Source organism: Copadichromis virginalis, linkage group LG20 (genome assembly GCF_057382275.1).
Source record: "Copadichromis virginalis isolate Kocher_CV1m ecotype Utaka linkage group LG20, C_Virginalis_male_GT1.1, whole genome shotgun sequence".
In the NCBI taxonomy this organism is placed as follows: domain Eukaryota; kingdom Metazoa; phylum Chordata; class Actinopteri; order Cichliformes; family Cichlidae; genus Copadichromis; species Copadichromis virginalis.
This window is the reverse complement of record NC_140637.1, coordinates 14905624-14919230: the sequence shown is the minus strand read 5'-3', so window position 1 is coordinate 14919230 and position 13607 is coordinate 14905624. Positions and strand designations below refer to the sequence as shown.

General features: G+C 39.5%; 1 long non-coding RNA gene across 10 annotated transcripts; it reads left to right on the top strand.

The window, feature by feature from the left end:
- The first annotated feature begins 4338 nt into the window (after positions 1–4338).
- LOC146684475 (uncharacterized) lies at positions 4339–13401 on the top strand. 10 transcript variants are annotated; one of them, XR_014917155.1, is made up of 8 exons: positions 4339–4420; positions 4516–6783; positions 7036–7144; positions 7250–7369; positions 7512–7673; positions 11533–11646; positions 12373–12530; positions 12958–13401. It is a non-coding gene; the product is annotated as an uncharacterized LOC146684475 (long non-coding RNA). The 10 variants fall into 10 exon arrangements; XR_014917156.1 differs by having other exon boundaries at positions 4626–6783; positions 12958–13399; XR_014917159.1 differs by having other exon boundaries at positions 4339–4706; positions 5924–6783; positions 12958–13394.
- The last annotated feature ends 206 nt before the right edge of the window (positions 13402–13607 follow it).

Genomic DNA, 13607 nt, shown 5'->3' with positions numbered 1-13607 from the left:
TTCTATCAAAAGGTACAGCTATTTATATGAAGTTGTACAAAAACGCTTTATTTCGCCAAGACAGTGCGTTTCTCACTGTTGCATGCACTTGAATGGGGAACTCGCCCGAAACAAAGTATAGGTTTTCATTATGTGAATAATTTTAAAATCTTAGCTCAAACGGCTGCAAAACTTGTTCTTTTTTCCCAGCACGGGGACCTTGAGTTCTATAAGATAAAGCCATAAACATGTGTATCCGAGTCTTCTATCAAAAGGTACAGCTATTTATATGAAGTTGTACAAAAACGCTTTCTTTCGCCAAGACAGTGCGTTTCTCACTGTTACATGCATTTGAATGGGGAACTCGACCGAAACAAAGTATAGGTTTTCATTATGTGTATAACTTGGAAATCTTAGCTCAAACAGCTGCAAAACCTGTTTTCCCAGCACGGGGACCTTGAGTTCTATAAGATAAAGCCATAAACATGTTTGTCTGAGTCTTCTATCAAAAGTTACAGCTATTTATATGAAGTTGTACAAAAACGCTTTCTTTCGCCAAGACAGTGCGTTTCTCACTGTTACATGCATTTGAATGGGGAACTCACCGAAACAAAGTATAGGTTTTCATTATGTGTATAACTTGAAAATCTTAGCTCAAACAGCTGCAAAACCTGTTTTGTTTTCCCAGCACGGGGACCTTGAGTTCTATAAGATAAAGCCATAAACATGTGTATCCGAGTCTTCTATCAAAAGGTACAGCTATTTATATGAAGTTGTACAAAAACGCTTTATTTCGCCAAGACAGTGCGTTTCTCACTGTTGCATGCATTTGAATGGGGAACTCGCCCGAAACAAAGTATAGGTTTTCATTATGTGAATAATTTTAAAATCTTAGCTCAAACGGCTGCAAAACTTGTTCTTTTTTCCCAGCACGGGGACCTTGAGTTCTATAAGATAAAGCCATAAACATGTGTATCCGAGTCTTCTATCAAAAGGTACAGCTATTTATATGAAGTTGTACAAAAACGCTTTCTTTCGCCAAGACAGTGCGTTTCTCACTGTTACATGCATTTGAATGGGGAACTCGACCGAAACAAAGTATAGATTTTCATTATGTGTATAACTTGGAAATCTTAGCTCACACAGCTGCAAAATCTGTTTTCCCAGCACGGGGATATTGAATTCTATAAGATAAAACCATAAATACATCAATCTGAGCCTTCTATCAAAAGTTACAGCTGTCTTCATGAAGCTGTACAAAAACACTTTATTTCGCCGAGACAGTGCGTTTCTGACTATTACATGCATTTGAATGCAGTTCTCGCACGAAACAAAGTATAGGTTTTCATTATGTGAATAACTCGAAAATCTTAGCTCAAACCTGTTTGCTCAACACGGGGATACTGAATATTATAAGATAAAGCCATAACTACGTAAATCTGAATCTTCTATCAAAAGTTACAGCTAACTTCATGAAGTTGTACAAAAAGGCTTTATTTTGCAAAGATAGTGCGTTTCTGACTATTACATGCGAGACGTGTCTCTTTACTGTGTTTAAGACACTTTACAGGTCCCTCCCCTAATGAAGAGTAGTGAGCAGCTGATTGGACCATGGAACAGGTGACCACGTTCAAAAAGCCGCTCTGACAGCTCCAGAGGGGAGAGAGGGAGAGAGTGTGTGCAACGAGCGAGTAGCCTGACAGCCGTGGCGGTCCTGACCATGGTTTTCCCAGCCTGTGCTTATCTTGTGTATTTGTGTGAGGGTGAATTGTAAAAGCCGCTCCTAGTGCATTAGCTGAGAGCTTAGGCACTCGTGGGCTGAAGCGGAAGGGGTGAGCTGCCTTTTCTTTTGGAATCGTTTTCTCCTGTTTTCTTGGTCAGGGAGCAAGGGATAGCTCTGTCATTTGTTTGTTCTTTTTCTTTCCTAGGGTTTAGTTAGTCTTTGCTGGTGGGTCTTAGTTGGTTTTGTTTATTATTTTGGCCTGGGCTCACCCTGGAGCTATGCTTCTTGTCCTTAAATAAAATCACCTTTTTTTTACTCACAACTGGTTTGGATGTTTGGCTTGGGAACCAGGGCGGGGATTTGTATCTCTCTCCTCCAACCTTATGTGCGTCCCTACACGCCTAGATTAGGGGCGTAACATAAATGGAGTTCTCACACGAAACAAAGTATAGCTTTTTATTTTGTGAATAACTTAAAAATCTTAGCTCACATAGCTTTAAAACTGTTTGCTCAACGGGGATATTGAATTCTATAAGATAAAGCCATAAATACCTATATCTGAGTTTCCTATCAAAAGTTACAGCTGTCTTCATGAAGTTGTAAACCCTTTATTTCGCCGAGACAGTGCGTTTCTGACTTTTACATGCATTTGAATGGAGTTCTCGCACGAAACAAAGTATAGGCTTTCATTTTTTCAATAACTGGAAGCTCTTGGCTCAAACAGCTGCAAAACCTGTTTCCCCAGCACGGAGATGCTGAATTGTATAAGGCAAAGCCATATTGATGTGTGTCTGAGCCTTCTATCAAAAGTTACAGGTAACTTCAAGCTGTACAAAAACACTTTATTTCGCCGAGACCGTGCGTTTCTGACTATTACATGCATTTGAATGGAGTTCTCGCACGAAACAAAGTATAGGTTTTCATCTTGTGAATAACTTGAAAATCTTAGCTCACATAGCTTTAAAACTGTTTGCTCAACACGGGGATATTGAATTCGATCAGATAAAGCCATAAATACGCATATCTGAGTCTCCTATCAAAAGTTAGAGCTGTCTTCATGAAGTTGTAAACGCTTTATTTCGCCAAGACAGTGCGTTTCTGACTATTACATCCATTTGAATGGAGTTGTCGCACGAAACAAAGTATAGGTATTCATTTTGTGAATAACTTGAAAATCTTAGATCAAACAGCTGCAAAACCTGTTTGCTCAACACGGGGATATCGAACTTTATAAGATAAAGCCATAAATATGTTTATATGCGTCTTCTATCAAAAGTTACAGCTGTCTTGAATGAAAGCATTATAGCAGCTTACCTCGATCATGTGGTAGAACAGACACATGGGCCACCTACGTGTCCTTCTACGGCAGGAGTAGTTGCCACAAACCTGCAAAACAAAAAGAAATGATCAGGTGACATGAACAGATTTATACAGCCATAAGCAAGAGATTCTTTCTGCCTGTGGGCGTCAAACTGGACCCCCCCCCCCCCCCCCCCTCCTTACTGTAACTATCAAAACTATCATAGTCTAAAACTATCATCTCATATCAAAACTATTATAATCACATTATCTGACTTTATCAGTTATAACAATGAGAAACGGTAAACAATTTGGCAAATAAATTACTTATAATTGTGCTTACCTGGTCCAAATGATCCACAGTCCCTTTGCATTTGTTATAATCCAGGATGATGTGGGGCTTTCTCTTCCCAGAGTCCTGGACTTGTAGCTCACGGTGCCTGGTGCTCAATAAGACAACCTTTTTTCTTTGCTTGGGGATGTAGGAAACCACAGCCTTGCCCCCCCCCCCCCCCCCCCCCCCCCCCCCTAGCGACCTGGACGGGAGAGACGATCATCGAATCTTACTGCCCGATTAATTTGCTCAAATCATTTTTTTTTGACATGGTAGCATGAAACAGAAGAGCCCTGTCTCCCCATTTCACAGGCTTGTTGTCGTTTCATGTTGAGACCTGTACAGGCCAGCCAGCATCACAAGCCCCATGTAAGCCTGCAACTCCTCATCTTCCAGTCTTTTACTGACCTGTTGCCCCTGCAGGTTGGTGAAATGCAGGATTAGCTGCATAATGTCCTCTGCAAAAAAAAGATGGAAAGTGCTCACAGGGCTGCTGATCCTATACGAATTGCATAATGGGTTGGTCCTGGGGTTAAAATGGGGGGAGGAAAAAATGGCAGGACCTCTTCGTGTGTGGGTTGCCACATGATTTCTCCATTTTTAGATCTCCACTGGCCATCCTCCAGTCTTGTCTCTTCCTCCTGCTCTTCTTCCTCCTTCTCCTTCTCCTCCTCCGCACATGAGCTGCAAAGCTCCTCGGTGCCTGGCAAAAATTCTTCTTCGCTGTCAGAAGTATCTCCACTGCTTGTGGAGAGTGCAAAACTGCAGCAACAGCCTCCTCTAAACTGAGTGCACGCTTCATTGTGTCTGTGCAGAAATGACCACTCAGACCAGGCTGCAAAGTATTCTCATAGACTTCAAAGGTGCACCTGAATAAACATGCTATACCATACATCCAATAAGAGAGAGGAGGCACACTCTTGATCAAGAAAAAACATAAGCGCACGCCTTTGATCTCTCCCCCCCCCCCCCCCCCCCCCTCTCTCTCTCTCTCTCTCACACACACACACACACACATGCACATACATACATACACAATACCATTTTATGGTGGTTAGCTGTTTTATTGTCATGCATTTTACAAGGTAAGATAACCATGTCCTGCATTCAAAACCACTGAAAATGTCTATGGTGGTGCTGTGCCTAATATTGTGCTGGTGTATGCTGGGTAATCGCACAGCTAGCGACTGGGTGACTTTATTCACCCGCTTCGGCTGTTGTCAGTCCATATCCCCTAGATATGGACCATCTCCTGCTAGATTGTTCAGAAGGTTGTTATCATCCATCCAGATGGAGGATCACTAACAGGAGCGTGGGAAGACTCCAGAATCCACTCTGGCTGCAATCCGGTGGATACAGGAGTGTGTACAGGTAAGACCGTTTAAACGGACAGCATTTATAGAATGACTATTAAAAGTCAGACCAGCGAGTGTCAATAATGTTAATGTGGTTATGTTAGTAATACACCGAGTGCTAATATAACAGCTTTAAGATGCATTTGTAGATGTTATTACGTGTTTTACCGTCTTTATGGTGCTAGCTTAAAGTTACGGTGTAAACGTTAGCTTATATTGGAGTAAAGCTGTTACTGTTTAAACGATGTTAGCACAGAAATATTAGCTTCTGTCATGACTGACGAAGTTACTAGTTAATAAAGTTTCCAGTAAAGTGTTTAATCGCAGCCACAGACTGACAGCAAATATCTCGATTAGCTTCAGTGCATCTGTAATAAATATGTGCAAGTTTCAGTGCTTTGTTTAAACTGTATGATACTTATACTGACCCAGGGTCAGTGTAAAATACAATCCTAGCTGTGTGAACAAAGCCTGGCTCCTTTAATCCTGCATGAAAAACCTCAGGATGCAGGCTATTATTACTCTTTCCTGCTGGCACACCTGTCACACCTGAGAGTCAGCTAGAAACTTACAGTGACGTGGACATCATGCAAAGACTGCCAGACTCTGTAATACTGCGAATGATCAGTGACTCAAGTTAACACTAAACTTTAAACGGTACCTCTGTGTCTCTGTGTGCTGAACATTTAGGATTGAGTCAGGCTGCATCTGTGTTAGTCCTCTGACAGACTGGTGACCTGTCCAGGTGTGCTCTACCTATGACTACTGGGACAGGCTCTAGCTCCTGTAATAGAAATTTTATGTTATTCTCATTTAAAGCATTTAAGTGCTTATGCATATGCTTAGTTGTGACACTGTTATAGACTGTTCAATGAAGGTTTCTAAAACTAGATGAACTTACTTCAGCAGTTTGAGAAAACAACTCCCTTTACAGGTGCTGATAACGTCAAGGGCACAAAACAGCATAACCATTGATCCGTTAGGTTTCATAGCGAGACACGTGAAGTGGCAGAGCTGACATGACTGAACTGTGATGTTTGATGTGTGTTTGCTCTCCTGTGCACAGTAATAAATAGCATGATCACAGCTCTTTCTGTGTTGCAGACTTTATTTAAAAAATTCCATGACATCTACTATAACTGAACCAACCTGGTGCTCTTCATTTATGGAGGCTGTTGAGTCTGAATGTTGGATGTTGTGTATCTCGTGTTCTCTGGGCTTTGTTGTCCTCAGTCTTTTTGCAGGATCAGAAAACAAAACCGGGAGGCGCGTAAATGTTTCTTCTCCATGATGTTTCTTCAAATGTTTCTTCTGGATGATGATATGACCGTGACACGGGATGCCACCTTTGGTCTTGTGACGAAGCAAAGCTCAGGAAGAAGTGTGATTAAATGGTACCCACATGTTGAGAAGGATGTACAGGGCACCTGCAGCCAAATCCAAGCTTCAGCTTAGTTGTAGTTGCAGAATGCTATAGGACTGAGACATCTAAGGCATCAAATGTTTGATTAAACGGATGAAAAAGAGAAGTTTTTTCCCTATAATTATCACTTCTTAAAATCTGTAGCAACTTCAAGTCTGTCAGCATGCTGAGCATGCTCAGAATGTGACAATATATTTTTGTTCAATATTTAATTTCTTTCAGTTGCAATTGTTAAATGAAAAAATATATATTCTTATAATTTAGCAAACGAATTTATAAAAAAAAAAATACATATATCTGTATTAGTTTTAGTAAATTAATTTGACACCTGTATTGAAAATACCATATTGTATTCATACAGAATCAGTATGGTATCATTGTTTGTCTGTTCACTGATTGTTGAAGCTAAGAGCTACTTTGATCTGTTTAGATCTAAAGTATCCAAAGTTGAGTTCTAATGTTTCTTCACCCCTGTGTGTGTGATATGTGATTTCCTACATGCTGGCAGAGCAGAGCAGCAGTTTGTGCTCACAGATGGTGACGGTGTGGAGAGACGGTGGTATTTCCTCAGAAGAACCAGCAGAGTCACAAAGGACACCAGTCCATCTCACCACCTTGACTTGCTGACTGATGTTCGTCTACACTGCACAGAGGAAATCAACTGACCGAGGTTTGTCCAGTGACGTGTTATGAAATGTATATTTGTTTTATGCTTACAGATATGTTTTTCTTGACAGAGGCTCTGCAGAGGTTAGACAAAGCAGAGAAAACATGTGCTTTACATTTTACTGTGATTTATTGAGATATTTGTTGCCTGATGTTCAGCAGGAATGGAGAAATAGAATCAAAGGGAGATGTTTTTCCTGTTTTTGTAATGATGTAAGTAAATCTTCAATATTATTTATTTGCTTGGTTATATTAGGAGCGTTTCTGAGTGAGGGGGAGAGGAGTCATCATCCAGGTAAAGTGACGTGGATCAGTGGATACACTTGTCTCCCCTTTAAAGGAGACGATCCAAGTCATCCTTAAATGTTAGCGCTTTCAAATACACAAACATTTTTAAAGGACAAAAATGAACATCCAACTTTGACTGTAATACAAAATAAATCTTTGCATGTGTGTTTTCAAACTCTCAGATGGGCAGTATATCAGTCTTGGACTGTCTAACCTGCCGGAGCAGCACTGAATGACCACCGCACGAGCATGTTCCTGCAACATTCAGCATCTGATCCTTCATCTGTGTGCTTCTGCTTTTGGTAAGTAGAGTTACCCAACTCCAGTAACTCTAAACACATGCCATCCATTTCTAACGGCCTGGTTACTTCCTGTCAGTTACTTTAGAAACCATGTGGTCACCTGACCTAACACTGTTTCTTCTTCTTCTCCTTAATGTTGAAGTGTCAAATGTCAAACAGCTGGAGAGGAAACTACACCAGTGTACTGGGATGTTTCAGCAACACGTGCCAGATGCTGTTCCTTCATGGTGACATCACCAGAGACAGTCCCACCAACCTCAGGACCCACTGATTATGATGATCTGATCCATCAAACCCCCAGCAGGTGAACTTTATTCATGACATAACACCGCAACAATGTAAAAAATTAAACAGCAACAGTCTAAATGTAAAGTGCATTCTAAAGTCCTCTTCAATAAATTGTATGCAAAGAGTCATTCAGGTCACTACAGAACCCAGAGTCTTCATCATTAAATCTCTGGTTGCTTCAATTTTTCTATCCTATATCAGATATTTTAAAGGTTATCTTAGGTAAAGTTCCATTCTCATGGTGAGGCAAAGTGCTTTATGTGTGTGTGTGCCCGTGTCATGAACGGCTATAAAAGGCCTATAATTAAAGAACAAAGCGGGGTTTGAGTTCGAGTTGCGGCAGACTGTCACTACTTGTAAATGGAACGCAGCCTTCCTACGGCGGACAGCTAATAACAGGAATCGGACGCGGTCCAGCCAAGTCCACAGCAACCACCATAGCAACCGCCTAGCATGACCTTAAAAACATATTCTGTCTTCATAACTATCAAAATCGTGAAATGATTTGCAAAGTGTGAAAGTGTTACAGCTGCAGAGAGCTATGGCGGTATCTATGGAAGCTGTTTACATAGCTAATAATATACGATGTAACCATGGAGACAGTCAGTCACTTGAGCTAGCGGTGCATGTTTACTACAGTGAATAAGGTGATTGAGTGCACAGCGTCCACACTCTGCAGGGAGTAAAGACATTACTTCAATATTGTTTTATATTGATATATATTAGCCTTCTGTTGACCATCACCTCAGGTTCACCATTACAGTTTCAGATTACAGATGCACACTGTCTAAACACATTCAAAAACTCATGTCTCAGAAATAAGCACAGCTGTTCATGTTTGTCATTAGAGTTTTATTTGTAAGAAAATTATGAACTTCATATTGTGCATTAAATAAAAGAACATTTCACAACTCTGAGTCAACAGAAACAGGTAACAGAAATGTCTCTAATGTGTACAGTGTAGTGTAAGCATTAAAAGATCATAAAGGAAAAACTAACATTTATGTGAAACTAATTGTAATAAAAAATGAGCAGGTGCTTTATAGATTTAAAAGAAAGAATCTGAAAACAACACTTTTTTGGTCTAAGTGATCAAAGTAGAAAACAGAACTGATGTTCAAGAACAAACCGTAGCTGCACTAATATTACACATCTCGATCGTTGTACTGAACAGACATGTTGCTTTTAAAACCACATGCAGTGTGTGACCATGACTGTTCACTGAGACCATGAACGCCACTTCGCTGAAGCATTCTTCTTCTTCTTCTTGCCATTAAATTGGAAGCAGAAGCAGCACGAGCTGATTTGATCTACTGAAAGGAAAAAGCAGAACATCTGAGTTGAAACCAGTCAGCTGAAATCATTAAGACAGGAACAAATTCAATGCAGTGTCTCAAGTGGCTTAGCCTGTTACAACTGTTGATACAAGCTAAATACGGTTAACACACAGTGTCAGGGAGCTCCAGTGTGGGAACTAGTGGCTTTAGGTTTGTAGTCATTTAACTTTCATCCATTCATTCGTTTAATTCAGGAGGAAGAAATGCCAGGTTGGTGCAGGCTGGTTACATGCATTTGGTCCCATGCTGTCTTTAATTAAATGACTTGGTTCATTTTATGGCTGGGCTGTATGTGGGGTTATATCATGTTATTTGGGCAGGAGTACCTGTCCCCTGTTAGACTTAGAAAGTTTCTCCATAAGTAGAGTTTCTAACTCTTCTAGCACATCTGTGGCTGACAGCTTTTTGGTGGCTCTTTTTACCCCACACTGGTTGTGAGTGTGTAAATAACCCCACTAGTTATTTTGGGTTGCAGTTAACTAGGGAGGAAGGGGTGGGTATGCCATGATTAGGTGAATAACAATTATATGTGATACATAAATTTCACAATGCATGCATATATCTCTATCAATTAAACCTGGCCTGAGGGCTGCCATTTTTTACATTCAGTTATTTCTCTTAGAAATGTTGGAACTAAATAATGAATGTGTTACAGTTAAAGTGAAACACTGGTCAGTGTAAATGGCTCATTGGGACACAGAAACCTTTAAATTAAACCTGATATCTAGTGTCAAACAATATCAAAGCTGTAAAAGATGTTTACATTCAGAATTTATAAAACTATGATTGTAAATAAATTCAAACAAGTGAGCTTTTCTCTTTGTGCTGAATATCAACACTGTGGTTTCTTAGACTGTAAGCTGTACTTTAGTGCAACCAGTTGCAGAAGCTGCCACTCCAAATGTCTTTTGATAACAAGAAAAAAATACCTTTTCAGTACACGGCCTGAAGTTCTTCTCCGACATCTTCTGCAATCGGCTTTGTCTGCTGGTTTGAAGACAATAAACCACAAAAAAGATGATTTAGTCACTTTGTCTGCGTCATGCAGCTCGAATGTGTCGTGTAACGATGTTGAATAGCCGTCGTTATCCCTCTGCTTTGAGCCTTTTATCAAAAGTTACAGCTAACTTCATGAAGTTGTACAAAAAGGCTTCATTTCGCCGAGACAGTGCGTTTCTGACTATTACATGCATTTGAATGGAGTTCTTGCACGAAACAAAGTATAAGTTTTCATTATGTGAATAACTTGTATTTTACACTGACCCTGGGTCAGTATCAACTTCATGAAGACAGCTGTAACTTTTGATAGAGGACTCACACACACACATATTTATGGCTTTGCCTTATAGAATTCAGCATCTCCGTGCTGAGGAAATAGGTTTTGCAGCTGTTTGAGCTAAGATTTTCAAGTTATTCACAAATTGAAAACCTATACTTTGTGTCGGGCGAGAACTCCATTCAAATGCATGTAATAGCGAGAAACGCACTAACGTGGTGAAATAAAGCGTTTTTCCATAAACTTCATAAAGACAGCTGTAAATTTTGAGAGAAGACTCACACACACATTGGGGGGATATTGAAGTCTATAAGATAAAGCCATGAATATGTTTGTCTGAGTCTTCTATCAAAAGTTACAGCAAGCTCTATGAAGTTGATGAGAAACGCGTTTCTCACTGTTACATGCATTTGAATTTAGTTCTTGCCCGACACAAAGTATAGGTTTTAATTTGTGAATAACTTGAAAATCTTAGCTCAAACAGCTGCAAAACCTATTTCCTGAGCACTGAGATGCTGAATTCTATAAGGCAAAGCCATAAATATGTGTGTGTGATTCTTCTATCAACAGTTACAGCTGTCTTCTTGAAGTTGATACTGACCCAGGGTCAGTGTAAAATACAATCCTAGCTGTGTGAACAAAGCTTGGCTCCTTTAATCCTGCATGACAAACCTCAGGATGCAGGTTATTATTACTCTTTCCTGCTGGCACACCTGAGAGTCAGCTAGAAACTTACAGTGACGTGGACATCATGCAAAGACTGCCAGACTCTGTAATACTGTGAATGATCAGTGACTCAAGTTAACACTAAACTTTAAACAGTACCTCTGTGTCTCTGTGTGCTGAACATTTAGGATTGAGTCTGCATTGACTTTATTTATTGAGACTTTAATGTGCTAAAAGCAGGTTGAAGACAGCTCAGAAACATTTGAAGATTAAAATTTAGCATTATGGCTGCTGGTGGTTTGTAAAGCCTATACTCAGCTGTAGTTTTTGTTACTAATTTATGTTTGTTGTTGTTTAACACAGATTTCAGAAGAGCAAATATGCTTAATAGTTTAACTAGATTTCATTTGTCAGTGTGGGACTGCTGAGTCACCTGAAGAACTCATTTCATTCATTCTCCACATGATGTTCATATACAGAAATGTTTCACAGGAACTGGTTCCTCCCAAACTGTGAACTAGTGTGTTTCCATAGATTATCTCTGTATGAATGTACTTTTAAATGAAGGCAAGTGTTTGTCCTTTTTTGTTCCTCAGTTACAGTACGTGATATCTTGATATCAGGCGGTCAACACTGGGGGAAGACAAGAAGCAGACGTACTTCCAAGAGGGAGCTGCAGTGAGGACACAGCCAGGTCACTGAGGTCAGAGGTCAGAATCTGAAACAGCTCAGGTTTATATTTTAGGGGTTATAAAAAATCAAAATGTATTTATGAAGAAACCTTTAAATAATAGTCATAATTATGATTATTATAAGAAATATCAAACATTTAAGTGGATTTTCTGTTACACATGTTGTATTAGCCCTGCAATAAACTGGCAGCCTGTCTTTGTCCTGTATCAGCTGGGATAGGCTTCATCCTCCCGCAACCCTGAATTGGATACATTGTATTCCAATTATGTAATCTGATCATTTACAAACTCAAGGTATCTAATCAAAATGTAAGTAATAATTATAAAATGGGAAAGCAGAAATAAGTGTGACATAAATGTAAATGTGTTAGCTGACATAGAGGACAGCTACATGTAGTCTGAAAAACCTTTGTTGTCAAGTTTGCAGGTATATCAGCACGAGACATTCTTACATAGAAGAGTCTGTTAAAGTCTCTAACTCAGCGAAGCATTATTGGTCCCGTCTGTTTGGATAAATATAGTAAGTTGATGTTTGTCCATTTATTGACACATTTTCTTAAGTGCTTATCCAGTTCAGGATCACAGTGGAGCTGCAGCTGGATATGTTCATTAAATAAACCTTACAAAAGTTAACAATAAACCTGCATCCATGTACGTTGTTGTCCACAGGATAAGAAAATCAAACTGGAACACTGTGGAACATGTTAATAAATGTTTGTGTGTTTATGCCTGTGTCTTTCACAGGAGGCGCTGGAAGGTTTCCCTAATAGTTCCTGGTGAATCAAAGCAGAACCATAAAGGTTGCTGGATTGCATGATGGCCTTACCCCTGAGCAGTCATCCTGTTAAAGGAGGAACCAGTTAGAAGCTGTTTTCAAAGTAGCTGAGCAGATTTCATCTCAAGTAAGCGATTAACTGTTTGTTCATCTGTTCTGCCACTTAAAGAGCATTTAAGGACGTCTTTTGAGTGTCCAGCTGAATTAATTCTACTGGCTCTCATGGTCATTTGTTATTATAGACATATTTTTCATGTTCATCCAGCTATTTAGTAAATTCTATCTATTTAGTAATATCCGTCAGCTATAAAATGTAATATAAATATAAAAAATATCTAAATATCTCCTGCACTTTATATTTTAATGATGTAAGTCTGTTATCGTGTTACATTAGCATTCCTCACATATCAATGAGATGCTGTACAGTACAATCCTACTGACGCAGCAGAGGGATAACGACGGCTATTCAACATCGTTACACGACACATTCGAGCTGCATGACACAGACAAAGTGACTAAATCATCTTTTTTATGGTTTATTGTCTTCAAACCAGCAGACAAAGCCGATTGCAGAAGATTTCGGAGAAGAACTTCAGGCCGTGTACTGAAAAGGTATTTTTTTCTTGTTATCAAAAGACATTTGGAGTGGCAGCTTCTGCAACTGGTTGCACTAAAGTACAGCTTACAGTCTAAGAAACCACAGTGTTGATATTCAGCACAAAGAGAAAAGCTCACTTGTTTGAATTTATTTACAATAATAGTTTTATAAATTCTGAATGTAAACATCTTTTACAGCTTTGATATTGTTTGACACTAGATATCAGGTTTAATTTAAAGGTTTCTGTGTCCCAATGAGCCATTTACACTGACCAGTGTTTCACTTTAACTGTAACACATTCATTATTTAGTTCCAACATTTCTAAGAGAAATAACTGAATGTAAAAAATGGCAGCCCTCAGGCCAGGTTTAATTGATAGAGATATATGCATGCATTGTGAAATTTATGTATCACATATAATTGTTATTCACCTAATCATGGCATACCCACCCCTTCCTCCCTAGTTAACTGCAACCCAAAATAACAACCCGTTCTCACTCCCAAAGCGTAACATTTTACGCTAGGTGACAAATCGTCACCATATTACGTTTTCGGCTACCCACCACGTTCCTAAATGACGACCTCGGAAAAAGAGGAAATATGAGA